The following is a 24,738-nucleotide window of genomic DNA, read 5'->3' as shown; positions in this document are numbered from 1 at the left end:
TCTGTCATACCTTAGCTTTACAAACTAATTATTGTTAGTGTAGTAATGTGTAATAAGTAGAATAACTTACCAGTTACCCGCCAATCAGCTATTTCCCTTGTACCATGGAGGTTGAAAAGGCAGAAAAGAAAGAGGCAAATGAGCACCTCCTTCCCCATGTCACTGAACTCCTTCACACACAAACTCCAGTCTCACTCTCTGTCCAAACAGCAGTTTCTAATTAGTAATTACTAATAAGTCCAGGGAACTGTGGCAGAACATTGGTGGGGAGAGGGTGGAGGTAAGTTTCTCAACGTGGGGGAGGGTGGGGCGAAGTGGGATCAAAATAATATCATTGGTGTAGGGGATGGTGGGAAGGGTTATAGTTTAAAGTTTATTACTCTGGAGAGAGAAGGTCAGGTGGACAGGTAAGTGTTTGTGGGGGGAGAGGTCGAGTAATTAATTTAATTATTATGGGGGATGGGAGAGGGGCAGAATAAATGTATTTTTTTAATTAAATGTCTCTTTAAATATTTAAATAGAACTGTAGGGCTTGAAGCCCTTTAAAAATGCGTCAACGCCTGCGCACAGGCAGCTGACACCATTGCCAGGGACGGACAGCCCGCCCCCTCCACACCATTGGGGGGGGTGGGGGCGGGGCTATACTCCGACTATTTAAATGAGCTGCCGCATGGAAGATTGCAGCAGCCCCGCGACATGCGGCCCACATGGGCAGGCCACCATAGTTTTTGCCTGCAGCTGATTTTGGCGGTGGGAGTGTAAATTTTAGCCCATGATAACTGTACTGTAGTTTAATTTAGCAATGTACTGATATTAATGAATAATTGCAGAACATTGCATCCTTTGCAGATCCTTGTGTCATTGGGGACCAGGGTCATTTTCCCCCTTTCCAGTTGTATACCTTGACAAAAAAAAAATGGATGCCAAAAGGTTAGTTTGCATGAAATTAAGCTTTAGCCCCATTGAGCAGAACTGTTTAGACTGTTGGCAGTTAATGTATTACTTAAAATATAATATCTTAATCTCTCTTCAGTTAACACTATTAAATTAGCTGTGTTGTTAAACTTCGAATTAAACAGGGCTAGCTGATAGATCTCTGAGTGTTCGTGCCATCCATCATGCAACACTTGTTGCTTGTGCTACTGCAAAATCAAATAGAATTCTGGCCTCAGTGTTCACTTGTAAGAACAATGGTCACTATCCACTTAACCATGTCACTGTACAAGCCGCTGTGCAGTTAGAATTTATTAATTTCTGTAATGTTACACGTAGGTTACTGATCACATGTAAACTTAATTAAGTTGAGGCTTTGATTATAAAGTAGCAGCTACTCAACAAAGTAAAACTTTGTGTTCTTTTAAACTGCTAAGTACCATATTTTTAGTTATCTGTACTTTTTAATGTGAAAATTGTATAATCTCCCTTCTTAACTGACTTCGTCAAGACAAGATTCAGGCTAACATACATCTTTATCAATTAGATTTCGTTTTTTTAAATTTCTCAGTTGTTAACATATAATTTGATAAGCAAAATCCTGGCTTTCAGTCCAAATTCCAGTTTTGTTTTGACCACTCCTTTTCACTACAGTATTTGTTTTATTCAATTATTTAATACCTTCCTCAATAAAGCCAAATTGCTTAGAATTAAGAGGCAAAGAAATAATGGTTCAGTCTACAAAATTATAATGTCAAAAATATTAAATCAAATGCATATTGGGATACCTACAACTGTGGAACAGAGCATGCTTGTCAACATTAATAGTCCTGATAAATACAACAACAACAACTTGCAAGTTACACAAATCAATGCACATTGATTTCAAATTATCTTTTGCATAATAGTGATTAACTAAATACAGACATTCAAAGTATATGTTTCCTAGTTACGTCATATAACTCAAGATTCTAGTAATAACCATCCCTTAGAATAAACCTTTGGAAGCCATGTGTAATACTTACTATTTGTAATAAAATGAATCGGGAGGAGATTAAGTTCTTTTACCTCAAACTGCAGTTTGAAGCAGTTCAGGCTGATGGGTGAAGATTCCTTTTGTTTATTCACAATGCGTTCTTCCAAACCTTGAGCAGTTTCAAAGAGATGGATAAATACTTTCTACAACTAAAATAGTGAGCCACTCAGAATGGGCCACAACACATTCTGGGTTTGAACCCTGTGATTTCAGGCCCCAGATTGAACCAGTCACTTTGTCTTTTTGCACATATTACAATCATGTAGCATGCTCCAATCGTCTCTCATATATATATTATAACATGAAGATGAAAGGGTAAAGTTGACTTCTGTGCTCCAGGCTGCAGCTTTGTCCACTGTTGGAAAATCAGGCAGGTGCAAACCATGCTCTTTCATCCATGTTGGACATCGTTTGGATGTCAGCCCATGATTTTCCAATGTGCACTGCCAGCAGGTCAGGCTCCTACCAAAAGTATTGAAACAGAAAATTTTAACTTTAGGTACAATACTTGAAGAAAATAACCTGTAATGATGGAGAAAGTTACTGAAATATCTTTGCTAAAATTTTGTGGTTCTGTTCAATTGAAAAAAATAACTTTAGAATTCTTTTTCAACTGAGAAAGTCTCCTGATGGTGCAGTAGGTTCAAACTGCTCTGTTATCTCTTGGACCTAGTTTTGTATTCAATCCAGAATCATGAAGCAAGGGGCCTGCAATAACTGCAAAGTCATTGTTGCATGAAATGCATTTGGGTGCCACAACCCTGTTCCTATTAGCTGCTCTAAATTGTTCAACATTTAACACAAATTTGGCAATTAGATTCAGAGCAGCCAGAAGAGTGGCAGGAGTGCAAACATGAAAATTCCAGTAGGGTATGAGGTGCTCCTCTGAGACGGATTTAATGTGTATTTTTGAGCCCCACAGAAAGGCAGCTTTATTCTGCAAATTGTTATACCTGAATTGTGCTCAATATTGTTGCTAGGTAACAAAAGGTGAATTGATGCCATCCCTATGGACACAAAAATGCTGTACATGTTTATATTTTGACAGGCTATTTCATACATTATAGTGCTGAAATAATTCCATGGGATAATAAAGGATGAATCTTTTGTCTGAGATCTCATATTCCACTGTTTAATTGGAGGTATTCACCCATTTATTTAAAATTTTCTAACACACCCACTAAAATTGAGGGAGGAATTTTAGATGAATGTATTAGTGTTGCTTGTGTCCCACAATGTAACATCAAGGTCTGTGTGTTCAGAGTACAGAAAAATTAGAATTCATTTGTTTTGTCATTCCACACAAGTCTATACCAAAGATAAGGTAATTTACATTGAGATACTTTCCTCTCCATGTTCCTAAATGAGCAAAAAAAATCCTGCTTAAAACTTACACCAACCTTTCAACTAAAATTGGTGAATTGGACAAAGATTGTGATGGAGGGTTTTGCTTTCACTTCAATAATTCTATATCTTCTACTGATAATTAATTCCCCTCCATGGTTAGATTTTAAAATATTACCTCTTTAAAAAATTGAACTAGCTGAATCACTGTTTAGGGCTGACCATACACTGCCAGTATTTCTACTGCTTCTCTAAAGTTTTAACCATTGTTATCGGATACAATGGGGGTCAATTTGACTTTAAATGAGGAAAATTCAGGAGAGATGTAAAACGGGCTGGTGATTCGTTCTTGCACATTTTGCCCTTTCATACAAAGTCGAAATTACCCCCATAAAATTACAATCTATTGAAATCATCAGAAACAAAAATAATGGAATGATGAAATAAACTCCAAAATAGGAATAGAAGAGGAACAGTGAACATGGAGGATCTTGTATTGATTTGAAAAAGCCTGAGAGATTATTTAATACTGAAGTGTCATGTTGATTTCACTCTTCCATGCATGTGATGAATTAAAAAAAATTCTTGGCATGCTAAGAGTTTTGTATACTTTATTGTTTTTCCAGTAAACTTAACGAAGAGCTTCAAATTAATTGCATATGGTGAGTTGGAGGCCAAAAATGATTATAAATGGTGGCATTCATCTCCAGAGACTTTTATGCACATCCATGCTAGGAATAGCAAATAACAGTCATTAGTGGAAAGGGGTTTTCAAGTCTCTAGAGAGTTGGAATCTATTAGTCTTAGTCCAGTTATAATGGAGTTGAGGTATATTGCAAAGCTTTTATTATCTTACTGCTGTGTAAGAACAAACTGTATTTTAAAAGAAGCAGAGCTATATCTCTTTTCAACCTTGAACCTGTATAAATAAAATGGTGTGCCTACATTTGGCTGATGACATTTTTAAAAACGGATAAAAATCTTCAAATTCTGACTACTCATTAAGAAAAGTGAGAGTTGCATAGTACATATTATAGCATAAAGGAAAAAGCTTGTCTTGCCTTGCCTCTGTAAACTTATTTAGCCCTACAGCCACCCTCCGAGCTCTGAATCTGAACCTGGCCTTTTGTGCATCACCTCCTCCCTTCACTCCTCATGCTCTTGAATTCCCGACTTAACTGCTCCAACTTTATACCTCCCTCTCCTTTTAAGACCTAATCAACCCCCCCTAATATCACCTTCTTTGGTTTGGCATCCACTTATTTCTGATTATGCCACTTTTTAGATTTAAAGACCCTATATAATGCAAGTTGTCGTCATTGTGCTTAAATTTCTGCTACAGAATTGTTTAGTCTTTAATAATTCCAACATATTTTTCCGCCTTACATATACGCATAATACTATAATTTTTTACTTTAAGATTAACGCTTATGTGAGTATTTTTGTAGAACAGCAGCAACTGAAGATAAATTATGCCAGTCATTAAAGGTTAAGTGTAGCAAAAATGTTGTTTTCTTGTTTCTAGTTTAATGTTGCCCACTGCCTGGCTGAGCCTATAAGAGTATTAGCTGAAGGATAATACAGAACAGTTATTAATGCATTGCTTTATCTAAAGAATACTGTTACAAACAAAATGTAGATATGTGATATTATTCGGCTGATTTGTTTCTCTCACTAGTTGACAAGAACTTCCTCTGGGGATTGGCTGTCATAATGTTGGCTGAAATCCCATTGTTTACCTGGGCTTTACGCAGATCTTCCAGCAAAATTATGCTGACCGATCCAGAGAACCCCTGAGGAAATTTCCAGTGAGGATTTTCATTGTTTTCAGTGTAGCTTGTACGTGTTTTGCTATTTAGTGACATCTATTTTCCATATGACAGATTATTTTCCATCTACAGATCTAATGTGGATCTCCTGCCATTTTAGTGTCTCATTCCACCTCAAAGAGCATGTCTACTTGTCCCAGTGGAAAAAAAATTCCCCAAAATCTTCCTACTGTTTCCTCCCAGATTTCTTACATCTGCAACCCACAACAATATGGTAGCTATATGCACTGTATCTGACTGGTTTTGTCAAATGCCTTTTGGTAATGCTGGACTGTAACGTTATTTGAAGTTTTTCAGATGCAACAGGAAAGGCTTGAAAGTCGCAAGAAAAGTTACGACTTAGCAAAATCTGCCCCTAATTTCTCTTGGAGTGAAGCCTCTTGCAGTTCATGTTGACCTTCAGTGTTTTTGCACTGCACTTTTGAAAGATGAGAGGTGATATCACTGTAGTTACTGAGCTGATTTAAGCATTATATCCAGACCACTTGAGTGTGAGTGGATTGTAGGGTTAAATTCTGGTCAGATGATTCAATAGGTCAACTTAAGTCTCTCTCTCACTCTATTATTTTGCTTGAATGTTAAGAAACTCAAAGACGTTCCAACCAAAGCAAAACCGACTGAAACATAACAACAGATGTCAAGTATCTTTAAATGTTGGAGGGAGGAAAATGGCAGGGAGCAAAAGAAACTGTGATGTTTTGTACAAGTGGGCCAACATTTGTTAAAAGCCATGAAAGCATTCTTATAGAAGCAGTATGCCATAATCAGCAACCCACTGATAGAATGTGGTGCCTGGAAACCATTGACAGCGGCAGCTAATTGTTAAATGAATGATTTTATCACAAGTGCAGTGATAACACTGTTGAGGAAATGGTTTCTTAAGCTTCGAAAGCACGATAGTGTTCCTGTTCATCAGTGGACATAAAGTTACACAGCTAATAGTTTGAAAACTTCTTTCTGCACACCCAAGAAAAATAACTCTAGCTACTGCTTGTTGCATAATGATCAGGGATTGGATAGAATAGGATTGTTCTTGACAAAAGCAAGGCTTGAATAGCAGACTCTATCTAAAGGTTTTCAGAAAAGTTTAGGAGTTATTGAGCTTCAAACAATAGCAATCACATTTCAGTGCTACACACATCACATTGCATCCAGAGGACAGAATAGTAGCCACGGAGTTATATTATTGGATACCAGTGTATGATTGTGTGATGGGTTAAATTAAACTGCAGAATTAGAGCAAGTGGAATAAAAGAACAGAAAATACCGCAAATGCTCAGCAGGTCTGGCAGCATCTGAGAGAGAAACAGAGTTAATGGCCAGAATTGTCCCTGCACCTTGGAGGCGGGTTGAAGGCGGGGGGCTGGGAAAATAGGGGAAAACCCTGTTGGAACCTCTCCCCAACATGGTCCCACCTCTGGGCGAGTTTTCTGGGGGCAGGCTGCCGCTCGAATCAGCAATTTGTTTGATTGAGGTGGGCGGGCAATCAAGGTATTTAAAGCTACAATTAAGTGCCATTTTTTGAGAGTGATGTAAATTTGCTGGCGTCACACAGGCCTGCACTGTGTCAGGAGCCCTTCAACACTTCAGAGGTGGCCTCTCAGAAGAGGTCAGAGGGCCATCAGAGGCTGCATGCATTCTTGTGGAGGGGCAACCGCTCCACACTGAGAACCCTCACAGTTCTGAGTCTTGTTTTTTTATGAGAGTCATAGAGTTATTATGGCACGGAAGGAGGTATTTGGCCCATCGAGATCATGCTGATTCCTTCTGGGCCCTTTCATGAGTGCCTCCATTTTGAGGCATCCCCTTCCTCCGCAGCCCTCACCTCTCCCAGTGGGGCTGCCAGCCGGCCCTCCCATCGGGCCCTCCGATTAACCCTCCCTTATCCAAGTGCTGCCCACCGTACCTAATTGGATGATGAATGAGAGGTGGTCTATTAATTGGCCACCTCTCATAAGATCGCACAGGGGCAGGGGTACGACTTAGAAATGGTCCCGATGCCCGTGAATTTTATGTCTGAAAGATTCTGGCCAATGCTTCAGATTGATGAATTTCTCCAGAAAATGTCATCGATCTGAAACGTTGGGCTGAATTTACACCACAGAGGCAGGAAACAGGAGCTTGGTTTGTTTTTGGGTTAGAAACCCACCTCCAGTGAAAAACTGATTAAAATTCAGATTTTCTCAGGGGAACTGATATGAAGATGGGTTTCCTGTCCACTTAGAGCCAGTGGGGCAGGAAGGGAGGTGGGGGGTCAGATGAAGAGTGGGACTCATTTAGAGTCCCGACGACAGCCATCACTGAAGCTGCAAGTTGTTCTGAGGAAGAGATCTGCAATTAGTACCAAAGCCTTCCATTGCACCAGAGGGAAGCGAGATGTCACAGGGGAGCTGTAGGGCTGGCACCTGGGGCAGGCAGACCCTCTCGTCATTGATGCCAACCTGGACCTAATGCTGGAGGTCGTAAGGGAGAGGAGGGAGCTCATCCTCCCAGAGGGTGGTGGGAAGAGGCCACCTTGTTATGCAGCAGGGGCACCTCTGTTCAGTGTCATCTCGCTTGCCTCCTTCTCCTGCTCGTCCCTCAATGAACTGTCTCCTTCCAAGGCCTCATCATCTTCACGGTCCACACCTCTCTTGAGGGCTATGTTATGGAGAGCACAGCAGACTACCACAATGGCCAAGACAACTTGCAGGAGGATATTGGAGGGCACCATCTGACTGGTCTAGGCACTGGAATTGCATTTTCAGAAGCACAATGACCTACTCAATGGTTGTCCTGCTGAGCAGGTGGCATTGGTTGTACCACTTCTGTGCCTCCGTCTGGGGCTCCCGTATAGAGTCAGTAGCCATCTCTTCAAGGGATTTCCCTTATCCCCTAGGATCCATCCACACACTTTGGGGGTTCAAGTGAAGGTCTTAGGCAGTTTCGACTGGCAGAGGATGAAAGAGTCATGGCAGCTGTCAGAAAAGTGTACACACACATAGAGGAAGCTCTTGTTGTGGTCACAGACCAGTTGGACATTGAGGGAGTGGAAGCCCTTTCTGTTGATGAATCTCACTGGCCAGTCACTGGGTGCCTTGATGGCCACATGGGTGCAATCGATGATGCCCTGCACCTGGGGCAATCGAGCAAGGGAGGCGAAACCCAATGCCCTCTGTCCCTGTGAGACTGCACCTGTTGTGAAATGAATGTGCTGTCCAGCTCTGGCAAAGAGGGCATCAGTGACCAACGAGATGCAATGGTGTGCAGCCATTTGCAAGATGTCACCAACGTCTGCAGCTGATCCTTAGAAGGAGACAGAAGCAAAAAAGTTCAAGGCTACAGTGACTTTGACAGCTACTGGCAGGGCATGGCGACCAGTGCTGCGAGGTGCGATGTCTTCGGCAATGAGGGCATAGATGTTTGTGACCATCTGCCTGGAGAGTTGCAGTCTCCTCTGTCACTGGGTCTTGGTCATCTCCCAGTAGCTCCATCTTTGGCAGTAGATCCTATGTTGTTGGCATGGCCGCTGTTTCCTTCCTCTCTCTCTTTCCTCTCCCATGCCCGCCTGATGCCCGGGGCACCACCCTTCCTGCAAAGGGTGTTGCCCCTCATCACCACTGGACCCACAATCTGACAGTCATGCTCCCAATGCCAGCTGCAGCTTTCCTTTTAGACAGGTGGCTGCCCTATTGTGATTGGCAGTCCCGTCCCCTGCTCTTTTGCCCCACGATGCTTGGTGGGGTGACGACCCCTTTTGATGCCTGTACACTGAGTGCCCAGTCTCCTTGCCACCTGCGCAGTGCCAAGGGCGCCTACTTACCAAGTGACGAATCTACCTTTGTCCTACTGACCCTCTTATGGGGACGGGGTAATGCCCTGGGGCAGCCCTGACTGGCTCCCCACTGTGTACATGCCTCCGCTCAACTGTTCAGAAACTGATAGTTTCTAAAACCCATTTTCCTCTTTAAATAGTCCATACTTCCTCTTCAACAAGCTTTTAATATGCTTTTTAACTAGTTTAACTTCCCTCAACTGGGAGGAGAGCGGAATTCCTGTCCCGCCCTCCTCCCACCAACCCCCACCGCTAGCGGTGCCTTGAAATTGACACGCTGCCTGGTGACAAAATTTTGTTTCCCCACCACCACCAAGCCTCTTTTCAACTTCATGGGATCCTGAAAATTCAGTTTGTTTACTCTGTTTCTTTCTCCACAAATGCTGCCTGCTGAGTATTTCCACATTTTCTGTGTATATTTCAGATTTCCAGCAGCTGCAGCATTTTGCTTTTGTGTTGAACAAGTGGATATTGGTTCAAACTAGAGAAAGGCACTTTTCGGACAAATACAAGAAAATTCCTCTTAGCGCAAAAAGTGATCAACACGTGGAATTAACTTTCAAATAGAATAAAAGCAAAATACTGCGGATGCGGAAATCTGAAATAAAAACAAGAAACGCTGGAAATACTCCGCAGGTCTGGCAGCATCTGAAGAAGGGTTACTGACCTGAAACGTCAACTCTGTTTCTCTCTCCACAGATGCTGCCTGACTTTCAAATAGAATAGTTGAGGGGGAAAAAAATTGAATCTGCTTCCAACATCAGCCCCAAATTCAATATCCTTTTCTTTTTTGAGGACTGAGTCACAGCTCAGAAAATTGTAGATAAGCAGTGACTTTAAAATGCATCAGAACTAATTCTTCAAAAATGAGTGTAATCCATCAGGACTTGGGAATGGAAAAATGAGCCAAGGTTCAGGTGGCTATCCATTGGCATCTACTGGAAGAGATGCATGTGTCAGTGTCAAGTGAGGGCCGCATATATTTCACCGTGATTTCACACCCCTCTCTCCCCCACCATCCCCCACTGAAATCATTTCGAACTTAAGAATGAAAGTACTGAAGCTTATTAAAGAAATTCACCATGTTTAGACATTGAACTTAAGTCTCTCTGTCAGCATAGATGATGAAGCATGTGGTCTGTGTGCGTGTGTGTACAAGTATACACACATAGATAAAAAAGTGACCTCCTCATGATATGCTGTTGTTTGATAATCAGCCAACCACGCAGAACCAATGTCAACAGATGGAGAGCGTCTTTGTAAATGAACACTAGCTCACCATCTCATTATAGCTTGAAAGCGGAACAAGATTGGCAGTAACAACAGTATAATTTGTGGTATGTTCTGAAACCCCATTGATCTCATTGTACTGCAACAGTCCCAGCAGCTGCTTAAACCTTAAACGTATATGCGCGTGATTCTAATAAAATTGCAAGGTAGACAACACAGGGCTTGATCATACTTTTTCTAATCTTTAATATTAAGATAAAATGGAATAAAGCAATTAGCGATCACAACAGGTGTCTATTCAATGGTTACATCCCAAACCCCTTGTTTGTGTTCTTTTTTCCTTGCAATTTGTTTTATTATATTTTCTCCCCATTTTTATGGCTTATATATACCATTTTGAAGCTGCGAAGAATACAAACCAATCTGCTCCCAGGTATTTTCGAATGCTGCTCAATAACCAGGCACTGAGAATTGTTTGAGGGTGAACTGGGCTGTATCACCCTCAGTTTTCCTTTCTCTTTTGGGAGAATGCCTGACCTCCACTCTGCACCTTTCCCTAACTGAACTCAGAGCATAGAGATTGCAGATTTCAACCCATGTTTCACTACTACATACAGCACAGTACAATATTAATAAGGCGTGTTAGCACATGACTCAATTAAAAGAGATTTAGATGTAATTTTTTTCTCTTAAAAAATTGCATACTCAGTGGTAATGTACCTTAAAACTGATTCCATAGCATTAAGTGTTAATTAGTAACAGTCTGAGTAAACAGCATGTTCCTTACCAATCCTCGAGAACCATTTTATATGGGTGAGTAGATCACTCAGTATAATGGAAGTAGAAATGGAAAATGTGTGCGCACAAAAGTTATATTATCACACCCTAATTTGAATATTCCTATTTCAGGCTTGAGTTTCCTGTCTTCATTTCATTTATTGGCAGAAACTTAACAATAATTCCATTTTATTTGTTTTGATTTTGTTGTATTCTTTTTTAACATTGTTATTTTTAAAATCTAATATTTTTATTCATACCAAGGCTGATAGATAATCTTAAATTTCATTATACTGCAATTACTGGAGCCTAGAGATTCCACTAAATCTGATTCATGGATGCTGTCTTAACCACTTCTAAGAACGAGGTTGAGTTGCCTCTAGTGAGGTACTTGGCACATTGGGGTAGATTTCCGTCATCCTGCATGATAATCTGGTGGAACGGAACGCCCACCCTGTTAAAAAAAACTTAATCCAATTTTCATCGCATTGAAAGCAACTGAATGAAAGCCAGGCAGATTCTATAAAGGGCGTGTAATTGACTTCACCACATTACCATCCAGGTAGTGACACCATTGGGTCAAAACAATCTTGTACCACATAGTCTCGTTCTGATTTTGATGCCTCTCTTTCATTCGGGCTGTCTCAGTTTATATTGTGTCACGCAAACATGTTGGGCTGGATTTTAAAGCCACTCTGCTGTCGGGAACGGTGGCGGGGTGGGGGAGCAATGAAGATCGGTACGGCGGAGGCCCGTCACCAACCCCGACGGCAGCAGGCCTCGTGGTGACCGCCCCACTGCTTGGCAATGGACCTGGGAAATTTAAGAGAACTGCCTGTTCCCATTAGCAAGGCATCAAGACTATTACTTCAACAATGGGATCCTGGTTGTGAGAAAGAAATCCCCAGGCAAGGGATGTTTTAGTTGCAAGAAGAAATACACTGCTAACTACCATGCTTGAATCATTGGGTGACTGTCAAGTAACAAGCGCACCATCTACAAGGCACAAGTCAGGAGTGTGATGGAATACTCTCCAGTTGCCTGGATGGGTGCAGCTACAACAACATTCAAGAAGCTCGACACCATCCAGGACAAAGCAGCCCGCTTGATTGGCACCCCATCTACAAACATTCACTCCTGCCACCACTGACGCACAGTGGCAACAGTGTGTACCATCTACAAGAAGCACTGCAGAAATGCACCAAGGCTCCTTAGGCAGCACCTTCCAGACCCACGACTGCTACCAACTAGAAGGACAAGGACAGCAAATGCCTGGGAACACCACCACCTGCAAGTTCCCCTCCAAGTCACACACCATCCTGACTTGGAACTATATCGCCGTTCCTTCACTGTCGCTGGGTCAAAATCCTGGAACTCCCTTCTTAACAGCACTGTAGGTGTACCTACCACACATGGACTGCAGCGGTTCAAGAAGGCAGCTCACCACCACCTTCTCAAGGGATGGGCAATAAATGCTGGCCTGGCAGCGACGCCCACATCCCATGGATGAGTAAAAATAAAAAGAAGCATTCGGACTCTGACAAGTGCAGACCCAAGTGTGGGGGCCCCTGCTCTCTCTTTCTCTCTCTCTCTCTCTCTCTCTCTCTCTATCGATCTCTATCTCTCTCCATTCCAGCTTGCCAGTTTCGAAATGAAAATAGAAAATTCTGGAAATACTCAGCAGGTCTGGCAGCATCTGTGGAGAGAGAAGCAAAGTTAACGTTTCAGGTCTGTGACCTTTCATCAAAGAACAAAGAAAATTACAGCACAGGAACAGGCCCTTCGGCCCTCCAAGCCTGCACTGATCCAGATCCTCTATCTAAACATGACGCCTATTTTCTAAGGGTCTGTATCTCTTTACTTCCTGCCCATTCATGTATCTGTCTAGATACATCTTAAAAGACGCTATCGTGCCCGCGTCTACCACCTCCGCTGGCAACACGTTCCAGGCACCCACCACCCTCTGCGTAAAGAACTTTCCACGCATATCCCCCCTAAACTTTTGCCCTTTCACTTTGAACTCGTGACCCCTAGTAATTGAATCCCCCACTCTGGGAAAAAGCTTCTTGCTATCCAACCTGTCTATACCTCTCAGAACTGTTGAACCTCGGCGACATCATCAGAAAGCAGTGTTAGTTTTCCTGTGTATGCTGATGCCACCCAGCTGTTCCTCACCACCACCTCTCTTGACTCCTCCACTTTTGCTAAATTATTAGATTACCTATCTGACATACAGTGCTGGATGAACAGAAATATTGGGAAGTCCGAAGCCATTGTTTTTGTCTCTTCCCCAAACTCTGTTCCCTAACTACCGATTTCATCCCTCTCCCTGGCAAAAGGCTGAGATTAAACCAGTCGGTTTGCAATCATGGTTCATATTTGACCCCGAGATGAGTTCTGACCACATATTTGTGCCATCAGTAAGACCCCATATTTCCACCTCTGTAACAACGCCTTACTTCACCCCTGTCTCAGCTCATCTGCTGCTGAAAGTCTCACTCATACCTTTGTTACCTTTAGACTTGACTATTCCAACCCAGTCTGGTCTCCCTCATTCTATCCTTTGTAAACTTGAGGTCATCCAAAACTCTGCTATCTGTGTCTTAACTCTCACCGAGTCCCATTCACCTATCACCCCTGTGCTCGCTGACCTACATTGGCTCCATTGCAAGCAACGTCTTGATTTCAAAATTGTCATCGTTGTTTTCAAATCCCTGCATGGCCTCGCCCCTCCCTAAATCTGTCATCTCCTCCAGCCCCGCAAACCTCTGAGCTACCTGCGCTCACTGAATTCTGACCTCTTGAGCATCCTCGACTTCAATTGCATCACCATTGGTGGCCACACCTTCAGATGCCTAGGCTCTAATCTCTGGAATTCCCTTTCTACACCTCTCTGCCTCTCTTGCTCACTTTTCACCTTTAAGACACTCCTTAAAACCTACCTCTTTGACCAAGCTTTCGTCACCTGACCTAATATCTCCTCATGTGGCTCAGGGTCATATTTTGTTTTATAACGCTTCTGTGAAGCACCTTGGTACATTTTATTACATTAAAGATGCTATATAAATATAAGTTGTTGATTATGAATTAAACCAAAAGGGCTTTGATTTTGACAATATCAATTTTAGGGTCTCTATTAACCTGTAAGTAAAGTGAATCTTTACTGTAATAGTGAGAAAAATAAAGCTTTTTTCACTGAACCAATTGTCAGAATAAAGAAGTACTATTCATTTTAAAACACGTTTTGGGCGTTGTCTGCTTAAGGACGAAAGCATGACAGGGTGACTGCATTTGCCTTCAGTAATGCAGGAACAAGAATTAGCCAGTTTTGAAGCTTTTTATTATCTAAGAGGGCTGATGAGATTGAGCAGGCTACTGCATGTTTTCCCCCATTTATTCCACCATTTTTTTCATAGCATACATGGATTGTGATGGATTTGATTCAATTGAGTTGGCGGTTACAAGTTCATCGTAATGAAAGGTTGTTGCTTGGTTTACTGCCACTGGATTGTAATACATGTCAAAACTGGTTCAATGCAGTAGTGAAGCCAAGATAACATGAATGAGAAGGCATCAGAAGAGAAGAAAAAGATATGCTTTCTGGAGAATATCAAATTATCGAATTACTTAGCAGGAATGGAAGCATCTTGGCAAATGTAAAAATGCAGTCATTAAGATGTACAAATAATAAATTGAAACCTTAACAAATGCTCCCTTTAGCAGTATGCCCATGGACCAGTTTAGTGATTAGAAGACATGTTGCAGTATTTATTCCTGAATTAAAAATATTGTTAAATGCATTCAGTAGCAATACTACAACCCTTGAGGACTTTAGCCACGCAACACATTGTGCAAGTCCAAATGGCCTTCTCATTTTTGTCTAGCTGTACTATAAATCGACATGCACTTGCCAGATTGAGGATATCATATTAGAAAATGTGTTTGGCACAAGCTACAATAAATTACTTTTAGATTTTGATATTCAAAGGATTAAATTAATATTAAAACCTGTATTTTCTCAAGCTTGCTTAAACAAACAGCACAGTATAATGAGGTTTTAATATGAAGCACTTTCACAAAGGTGAGCAAAAAAGGCCTTCTCAGGTCTGGCAGGCTAGTTATATGAATGGTAAATATGTATTTGGTTGTATACTAATATCCTAATTTTATTAAGATTTCATACTTCAAAACTATATTGTCAAATCATATTACTAATGAAAGGAAACACTTGTTAAACAAGACTTCAAAACATAATTTAAGCACTGAAGACAGTGTTTTAGTGTTAAAGGTACACTTATGAGATGTTGTTTCTTAAGCCAATAAACCACAAATATCTAAGTCAATTTACAGAAATAAATCTAAATATGTAATTATCATACCAAGAGATTAGTATCTGTTGTTAGGATAGGAAATTCTAGCTGAGCGGGTTCTGTCTGCCATGCTCACTGCATGTGGTTGTGTACATGTCTCCTGTCTATTATGATCACACACAATAAATGTCAAGAGTAGGAGCAGTGAAATTCGACTTGGTTGGTAGTGCAAAATAGTGATACCCAATTGTAGGCTATTTTGCACTCTGCCTGATTTCAATAGAAAATTAAAGCGGGCGGAGTGTAAAACGAGATTTGCTATTACCCTTTGTGCACTACTGCCCAAGGTGAATTTAACTGCCACTGTTTTGCCCTATACTGGGTTGGTCCTTAATGCACAGCTGATGGTCACGTTTTTCTTCCTCATCAACCAGATCAATCCTTTTTTCATTAGCTGTGTCCATAAGTGCAAAACACTGAAGGCAAGCGCAGCAAGTCTTTTATTTCACTGTGTCATATTGAGTATTTTGTTCAGTATCTTTCTTTCAGTGAGAATTAGTTAATTGCATTGAGAAAAATACTTTTGTCACTTATGAAATATTTTTAAACTTAGGTACATTCACTTTAAGGCTAAAATGGAGGACTGATCTCTTGGTGTCATCTATAAAAACCATTGCCCTTATTCTTCTAGTGAGCGGCTACAGTAGTTTGCATTGCTCCCACAGTCATTTGGGAATTTCTGTCTGCCAATACCCTCATGTCAATTTAGGAATGTTACTTTAAAGATTTTTTTGCAGAATGATTCCCCCTTTTGAATATAAAACTCATCCCAATTAAATTCAAGGAATAATTCACTGTTTAGGTGTCCCTATATACAACTCATTTAAAGTTAGTGCACAAGTACAGAAAAATGATCAAAACAGCTAATGGAATGTTCTGGGGATTGGAATTCAAAAGCAAGGAGCAGAATATTATGTGCCAGCACCGATTTCGGCGGCGGGCGAAAAGAAGGGCGGCTCAAACCGTCACAATCTTCAGTGTGGCGGCTCATTTAAATATGTGGAGAGGGCAGCCTGTCTGTCCCCGGCAATGTGCACAGGCGCTGACACCATTTATAAAGGGCTGTCAACCCTACTGGGAAATTTAAATATTTAAAGGTGAAGTGAATAAAAATAAATAAATACGTTTCTTTTGCCCCTCTTCCACCCCGCCCAATAGCAATTAAATTAATTATTTCCCTTCCCCCCCAAAAAAACTTATCTTTACAATCTGACCTTCTCCCCCTGCACCCAAACTGCACAAACTCTCAATTCCAACCCTTCCCACCGTCCCCCACACCCATGACATTAATTTGACACCGTTATCCCCACTCCCGCACTGAGAAATTTACCTCCTCCCCCCCTCTCCACCAGTGTGGTGCCTCGTTTCCCCACTGGGCCAAAGATCGGAGCGGGACATCAGGTGACAACATGAGTTTCATGCATTCATTTTAATTTATTTAACTATCCAAATTGGGGTCTCATCACCGAGCCGGGGTGGTGGTGGGGGCCGTCACAAGGCCCCAAAAGAAACCCCATGACTGGGGGAGAACAAAGTCCAGCCCAAGGAAGTGATGCTTCAGTTGCACAAATCCCTGCTCAGATCCCATCTGAATTAATGTATTCAATACTGCATTCCAGGAGAAGTTGAAAAGATATATTGCCCTTATAGCGATTGAGAACAGATTCACCAGAATGATACCTGGCCCTATGAATACAGGTTGCATAAACTTGGTTTGTATTCCCTTGAATGATCTAATAGAAGTATTTAAAATAATGATAAAGAGGTTTGATAGGATAGATACAGAGAAACTATTTCTTCCGGTGGAAGAATGCAGAAGAATTGAGCATAATCTCAAAATTAGAACTAGGCCATTTAGGAGTGAAATCAGGAAGCAGTTTTTCCACTCAAAGGATAGGGGAACTCACCCAAAGACTGGGGATGGAAAGTCAATTGAAATTTTCAAGGCTAAAAATGATTGCTTTTTGTTAGGTAAGGATATTCAGGGATATTGAACCAAGCTAGGTATGTGGGGTTTTGGTACAGACAATTGAATGGTGGAACTGGCTTGAAGGACTAAATGTCCTACTTTGTAGTTGATTCTAAATCCAGCAAGTTTTTCACACAGCTTACTGGTTGGAGGAGGCCAAAAATCTGACATATTTGCTGTGCAGTCCAGCCAAAGCCAGTAGGATTAATAATTAATAATACGTGGTACCTGTGCGGGCGGGGTGCATTTTTTACATCCGCTGCCTATTTTGGCAGCAGACTCTTAAAATGCAGCCTATAGTGTTTTAAAACAGAATTTGGTATCTGTTGTAAGTGAAATATCTTGTATTAAAAAAATCAGTAATTGAGTCACAAATTAAACTCAGGTAAGAATCGGGCAGATGGAGGCCAGGACATTTTCATTAGCCATCCTCATCTGTATGGTCCCAGTCAGTCAGCTAGTCACTGCCCAAACACGGTGGGAAACGGCAGCTGGTGGGAGCGGATTTTCTGGCGAGAGGAGGCTGCTGGTGGGACCGAAGGAATGACCCTGGCACTCGGGTAAGTCACAGGGTAGGGATTTCAGGGAGGCCAGAGGAGGCATAACCTTTCCCTGTGAGGCCCGGTGAAGCATTTCTGTTCCTCCCGGCCACACTAGGAACATTTATATATAAAAATGTTTTTAAAACTTACCTCCTGTGGTGCCGCCTCTCCTCACTGACTGCCCACTCAGTCCATTAATTGAAATAGCAGTCATACCGTGATGACTTTTTCAGAGCCCGATCTGTATACTTAAAGAAGAACCCTGCTATTTTCCAGCATTGAACTCAAAAGGGCAGGTTAAAATTGAATGAAGTGGGACATCGGTGAGTAAATGACCTGGGCAATTTCAACTGCATAATTTCTAGCTTGTTAAAATTGTCCCCCTGATGTCTGTGCACAGCTTATGAGAGCAGAAAAGTTAGTGTTCGGGAATTGTTAAAAACAAATATTTTTATTGCCTGGAACACTTTATTTCATGTTGAATTAATGTATTGTCATTGATTCAAACAGAAATGAACTGTGAAATTCGTAAGTTCCGAAGGTAGCTGTTTCAACAGAGCCATCAATTCTGCTTAATAACTTCAGATATGCCTCACAATAATGTATATTTAACTTTTTTTTGCTAAAACAGTTAATAAAAATCTATATAATGCTGTCGAACATTGTTCATCTGAGCCTCTTAGGGACTTGCTTTCAGTTTGCATTCAAGTCATTCCATGTGATTTACTTTAATTTGCTCAGGCACATTGTTCAAAAATAGATGCAGGTAAGTGATATGCATTTGAGGTTTCCTTGAAGCTCATCCCAATTATCTACCCTGCTCTTTCATTAGAAAAGCGGTGTGGGAGAAATAAGTGTCATTTGCTTTGGGTATGATGTCATTTTAGTTCCAAAGGGCCACACGGTTATAAATAGATGTTTTCATATTTAAACTACATTCACTGTAACACAATTTCTTTGAAATTCATTCCAAACCTGTTTTGCAAAGGACCCCAGAATAAACAACAAATTTCTCAAATACCTTGCACAAATCAGTGCTTGAAAAAAAAAACAACCATAAGTAGTACAGTTTATCTTAAACAAATATGTTTCACACATTCAAATCACAGAAAAAGTAATTATGATAATTTTCCCATTTTATTTGCCAAAACTGAGAGGAACCAGAATATATATTTTAATGTTAATTTGAAGCTTTTCTGCTAATGACCTCTGATGATTTTTAGTGTTTTCATTTGTGTCTTGTACTTGAGGGCCAGACTTTATGGTAGTAATGACAGTAAAACTGTCAGCATTCAGCATCATTGCTCCTCTGAAACTGACAACCACTTCTGGGATCCGCACATGTGTAGTTAAACATGGAAATCCAGAAGTTGCTGTCAGTGATTCTACGCATCTCCAGCGGGTGAACTGTTAAGGCACCCCTGCAGACAGAAATCATGGAAATTAATTGAATTTCCATTCTTATGTTAGTCTTGCTGTAAAAACACTTGAAAAAATTACACCTTGTTGAATGAGGTGTAAATTAATTTTTCACAGTATACTAAGTTCATAATTACTACAGAATAGCCTCACTGTACCTGAATAACTAATTTCATATTTGTGGAATGTTACATTTCTCCATTTGGTAAAACAAAATCACATAAAATATTTTTTAAAATTTGTTTATGATATTTCAGCTTCTACCTAATCCCATGTGTATGTTACATTCATTTAGTTTGCTCTCTTTAAAATTTTTAATTGAAAGTGAAAAATTCTGTGCATTTTACTTCCTGGTTTGCTATCTGTGAGAATACTTCAACGTGATTGGCTGGTTACCCAATTTGCTAACATCACAGTTGCTGGATGCCTGGAGATCCCCTTGACCTGGTGCCAGATTCAAACTGATGTCAGGAAAAGGGAAATCAACACCACAGAGATCGCTAGATCTTTGTGGGCAGTTCTCTTCAAGGTCTGTCGCAAGTGCCATCGCTTTGCTGCTGACTGTGAAATCCTGGCCTATGCTGGCGCTTGGTTGCATGGCTGTCACTGGAGCACTAAGGACCCCTTGGTTAGCCAGGAATACTATATTGAACAACTATTTAATGTGGCTTTGGTGCTTACTGACCAGATTTTGTGTTTTTCAATTGCAACGTAATCCAAAATTTCGAAGTAAAGAATATTTTATCTTCTATATCAGAGGAATATTCTAACCTTAAAAATACATCATAGTGAAATAACGAGTAAAAATTCAATGGGAATGTTCATGTTCCCAAATAATGAAGTGTAGAACGATTGGTTTTGTGTGATCTTTTTAATCTTTCTTGGGGAGGCATTTCAAGTGGCAATTTGTTTTCTGCATAGTTGTGCAGCAGCTTTACCTGGCAGTGATAGTCTATCAGATAACACTTCAAATACTTCAAATTGTATTTGCATGGTGGTAATGTCATACTGCCAGTAGGATTGGGTTGGGTTACTGATATGGGAGAAAGGAATCAAGGCACCTGATTTTGATGTTTTCTAAAGCAGTAACCAAAAATTCTTCTTATCATCATTCTCCAAGATAACTTAGCAAAAACATTCTACGCTGCATGGCTTGTGTTTGGTTTTTGTTCTGAGGGACAAAGTTGTCTGAATCTCACAAATCCTGCATATTTGAAGAGTCAACATAAATTTAATCAATTTGGTTTGCAATTTGTGGTTTGGATAGATAGCTTGCTATTTTTCCTGCCCTAGCAATGCTGCTTTTTGCAGCATAAAGAGTAGCAGGAATATGGGAATAATTACATATATTTAAAACAAGGCCCCTTGCTCCAAGCAGTGACAAGGACAAAGTTAGAACAAACCCTAACTGTTTGCCACTGACGATAAGCCTTCATCCCAAAAAGAAAAATAAACTTATTTTGTTGTCATGGCTCACTTTATATAAATCCATCCTGATGACCTCCCAAGCCTGCTTTCCTGATCAAAAGTTAATATTCCTAGAGTCTCTTTCGTAGTTGCTGTAGTATCCTTATAGATTTCAAAACATACTAAAATGTAATCACTTGCCAAGTCTTCAGTAATGTATTGGGTGATTTCCTCTATTTGCAATCTTACAACAGAAAATGGCTCATTGTGAGGTAGAGGTCCTGAGGATAAAACAAAAAAGAGGCTCCTGAGAATCTAATGGCTAAAGGAATTAACATGTATGAGGATTGTTACGACCTCAGTAGAGACTGCCAACTTTAAAACAAGACATATGAACTTCCCAGACCGATTAAAGAATTACACGGAGATTTCACATTTTAAGACTTTTACTACAACAAGGAAACTAAAAATCAACATTAACTAAACAGTACTTAGTAGGTAGCTAATACACTGAATTACAGAGAAAGGTTTCCCATTAACTTATTAACACACTTGAAAACATGTTTATACGTTATACAGTGTTCTCATCGAGAAAGGTATCCTTGCAGTTAAAAGTCTCAAACTCCTCCCAGCTGCAATGGGTTGGATCTCCCAATCCTTCTCAAAGTCAACATCCTCTTCGCTCACTTCTACTGAGCATATTTGATTGGACTTCCACTAATAAAGCAATCTCTGGAGACACCGTTGGTCTTTTCTCCTCTGCAAACCTCGAGCCTTCGAACAGGGTTCAAATCTTAGCAGTCTTTTGCTGTATCGGTGATCTAAGAGCAGCTGTTTCTCCAGAAACAACTCACTGGTCTCTCTCTCTCTCTCTTTAGGCTGCGGAGCTGACTGCTGGTCTTCGTCTCTTCCTTTTCAGCTTTCACACCTAGGAAAGCCTCTTAAATTGAGCCAGCTCAAAAATCAATAGTCGTTTGCCTTTAACAATTCTTAAAGTCCATACGTCTGACCATAGCAAACCCACCTGGGCTTTCCTTTGTTTCAAGGTGTTAAAAATTGCAACTTGAATCTGCATTTTAGAGCCGCTGGCTCTCTGTTTACAATTTGAGAGCCTGGGAGAGCAAAACCCATTGGCCTTTCGGTGTTACAAACTTGCACCCTGCTTTAAAAAGAGTCTTCGATCTGGAATCCTTGTTGTCATGGTAACCAAGGGAGTGGAAGAGGCAGGCGCTAAATATAGCACTGCTGGATGGCATGCCGGTTCCCCATCGCTGTTCCTGCCGCCAGTGAGATTCATCAGGAAGGGGGAAGGCAGTCCTCGGCAACCCGCCCGATTCTGCAATTAAGCCAATTAAAGTAGTTAAGGAGCTCATTGAGAGCTTGATGAGGGCCAGATTGGGAGTTTGGTTACAATTAATGCAAACCCCATTGACTCACTCAGTGCTCTGCTCAAGGCGGTGGGCTCCGCTGGCGGCCACTTCTACATGGTGCTCCCTTTGTGGCCTTAGATGAGCTGGAGAAAGCCTGCTTACTTGTCTCTGCTTGCGGCTGAGATGCACATGGCGGTCGTCCTCATTGTGGAGGTGCCAGTGGGGGCACCTCCAGAGACTGCTGCACCAGTGTCAATGCAGGGGCAACCTCTGTCACTGGGTCCTGCTGCATAGATGGTCCCTCAGTCAGAGGGGCCAGGGAGGCCGATGATGATGATGGCACCCCTTGAGGGGTGGCACCCTCTTCCTCCTTGGTGACTGCCTCAGCCCTTGGATGGCACCCAAGACAGCTGGAGGTGGCCACCAGCTGGGGCTCAACTGGCATCCACTTCAAACATCTCTGCGCCACCAGTGCCACTGACAAGTCAATACTACAGAGTGTAGTATGCATTCTGTGCATGCCAGTGCACTGCTCCTACATCCACTCCGAGTGTGGCTGCATATGGCTCTCCATGAGGTTGGTCACGCTATCAATGGAGGAGCTCATGCATTCACAGCCCTGAGCCATGGTGGTGCACATGAGCTGAATAGGCTCCTGCATTCTCAGCCTATGACCCCAAACTGCCTCAGGGAACTCTGACATGTTCCTGCTGGGCTAAGTAGTGCCTCCTTTCTTACAACTCCCGAGGCCGTGCATCTGTGCCCAGCTGAGCAGGACTGTATCTGTTCTGTATCCTCCAAGAGGGACAGCCCACAGCTGCCTCTGTCTCTGTCACCTCCTCCTGCAACCAGTGCCATGCTGTTCACCCAGTGCCACCCTATCTAATTGTGTGCAAGGACCCACCAGTGTAACTGTATCTGCACCGGTGGAAGGTGCACTTGTAACATGTGAAACTGATTGCTCTGATGTCTCTGTTTCCAGCACTTGCCGCAGTGCCTTCCCTCTCGATGTCAGAACCTGTGGGAGACACAATAAGAGATCATGAGAACTAGCCTTGGACAGTGGAAGCCTCTGCAGTTGAGTTTGTGGCATGCTGTCAGTCAGGGAGGAGTGCACTGCACCCCTCCATCTATGTATTTCAATATATTTTCACCATCTCCACTATGAACACTCATCTCACCTTCCCCAACTTGCTCCTGCGGGGCTACCCTGGCAAACTCCATGGCTCCTTCCATCATGGCAGTTACGATGTGCAGGTGGGGCACTCCTCCATCTGCTAAAGCCCTTTCTCTGGCATTTAAGCCCTTTTCTCCTGCAAAGACAAAAGAGAGAGCGATAAGGCACTGCTGGACTCTGTGGCCTATGACAGTGGCTCATTGACATAGGAAGCTGCATGTATCAATGCTAGCAAGTCCTCAACAGCGCTATGACTCTGAGCCTTGTTGAGGGTGTCTCTAAGTATCCTGGACACAAATTCCTCCCATGTTCAGGAGAAGTATGTGCCCTCAGGCTCCTTAGCTGGAGTACTTGCTGGAGGTTGAATGCCCAGCGGCCTGTCATCAGCGTCAGGCATTGCACCCACCTTGCCTGAGGGAATAAAATCATTGAATTTTTTCCAGCACTGGACCCAGTTTCTCCTGACTACACCGTCTGCTAACGTTCTCAGCAACCTCAATCCATGCCTGCTTGGTTTGGGAGGGTGGCTTTCTCCTGCCACACTCCAGAAATGGGACCTCCCTCCTCTCCCTCACTGCCTCAAGGAGGACCTCCAGGTCAGTGTCGGCGAAGCAAGGAACAGCCCTGTCCCTGGTGCCAGCCCTCTGCCTTTCCTCTCCCATCACTGCTGCATCTATTCCTTCAGTAAAACGGCTTCCGTGGTCTGTTTAAATCAGGCCCGCACTTGCCCCCGCCCCTGCAGCTGCTAATTGGCCACTCAACCTGCCCTCTAGCCAATTAGCAGCCCGCCTCTGTGAAAATCGGGGGCTGTGACTGCTGCTCCACTGGGCAGGGTCAGAACCTGGAAACAGTCCTGACATTGTTTTTCCGACTCCAGAAGGAAAATCAAGCCCAGAGTCAAAGTTAGAGTAACTGTTCTGATAGTGTTTCTTGCCTGTAATCGTGTTTGTGCATGTGTAAAATGTATTTGTTCAGTACCCTTTCAGTAAATAAAGAGCACAATTCCAGCACAGAGATGTTAAACTCATGCTGGTATTTGACATTTTCTATGTTCCTGTAGCTATAGATCAATATCCTAGTTTTTGAGATTTTTCTGTGCATTTACTTGAATGTCTTTGCTAAGAATATGCTCTTTATATATATATCTGCATGTGCAACATATATAATTATACAAATTTAGATGTATGGTGATAATGACTTGCATATGGAATAATAGGTACTGTACTTGACTACACAGTAGTAAACAAATCAAGATGTTGTTAACCACAGACGATAAGTTCCCAGTGGTTTATGCTGAAATGAGTGTTAAATTACTAACTTAAAATCATTCCAGAGAGTTCACTATGTTTTATGAGAGCATATGAAAACTTGCAAAGGCCAATCAACTTATCTAGCTTTCTCTCCTACAGTACATACTTTCAACGTTATGTGGTATCTGTATCAGCTTAAATCCTTCTTTGTGTCATTAATGGCTGTCAGGCTGACTGCAGCAGGCTGTTGCTGACAAATAAGTAATTTCGA

General features: G+C 41.8%; 1 long non-coding RNA gene across 2 annotated transcripts; it reads right to left on the bottom strand.

The window, feature by feature from the left end:
* Window positions 1–1,213: 1,213 nt before the first annotated feature.
* On the bottom strand, window positions 1,214–23,871 carry LOC137375592 (uncharacterized). Of its 2 annotated transcripts, XR_010976034.1 has the most exons (4): window positions 23,624–23,871; window positions 23,222–23,353; window positions 20,872–20,951; window positions 1,214–2,431 (listed from the first exon to the last, which is right to left on the bottom strand). It is a non-coding gene; the product is annotated as an uncharacterized lncRNA (long non-coding RNA). The 2 variants fall into 2 exon arrangements; XR_010976033.1 differs by lacking the exons at window positions 23,222–23,353; window positions 23,624–23,871 and adding an exon at window positions 21,223–22,108.
* Window positions 23,872–24,738: the final 867 nt, after the last annotated feature.

Source organism: Heterodontus francisci, chromosome 12 (genome assembly GCF_036365525.1).
Source record: "Heterodontus francisci isolate sHetFra1 chromosome 12, sHetFra1.hap1, whole genome shotgun sequence".
In the NCBI taxonomy this organism is placed as follows: Eukaryota; Metazoa; Chordata; class Chondrichthyes; order Heterodontiformes; family Heterodontidae; genus Heterodontus; species Heterodontus francisci.
Note: the sequence above shows the minus strand (reverse complement) of the source record. Positions and strands in the feature narration are given on the sequence as shown.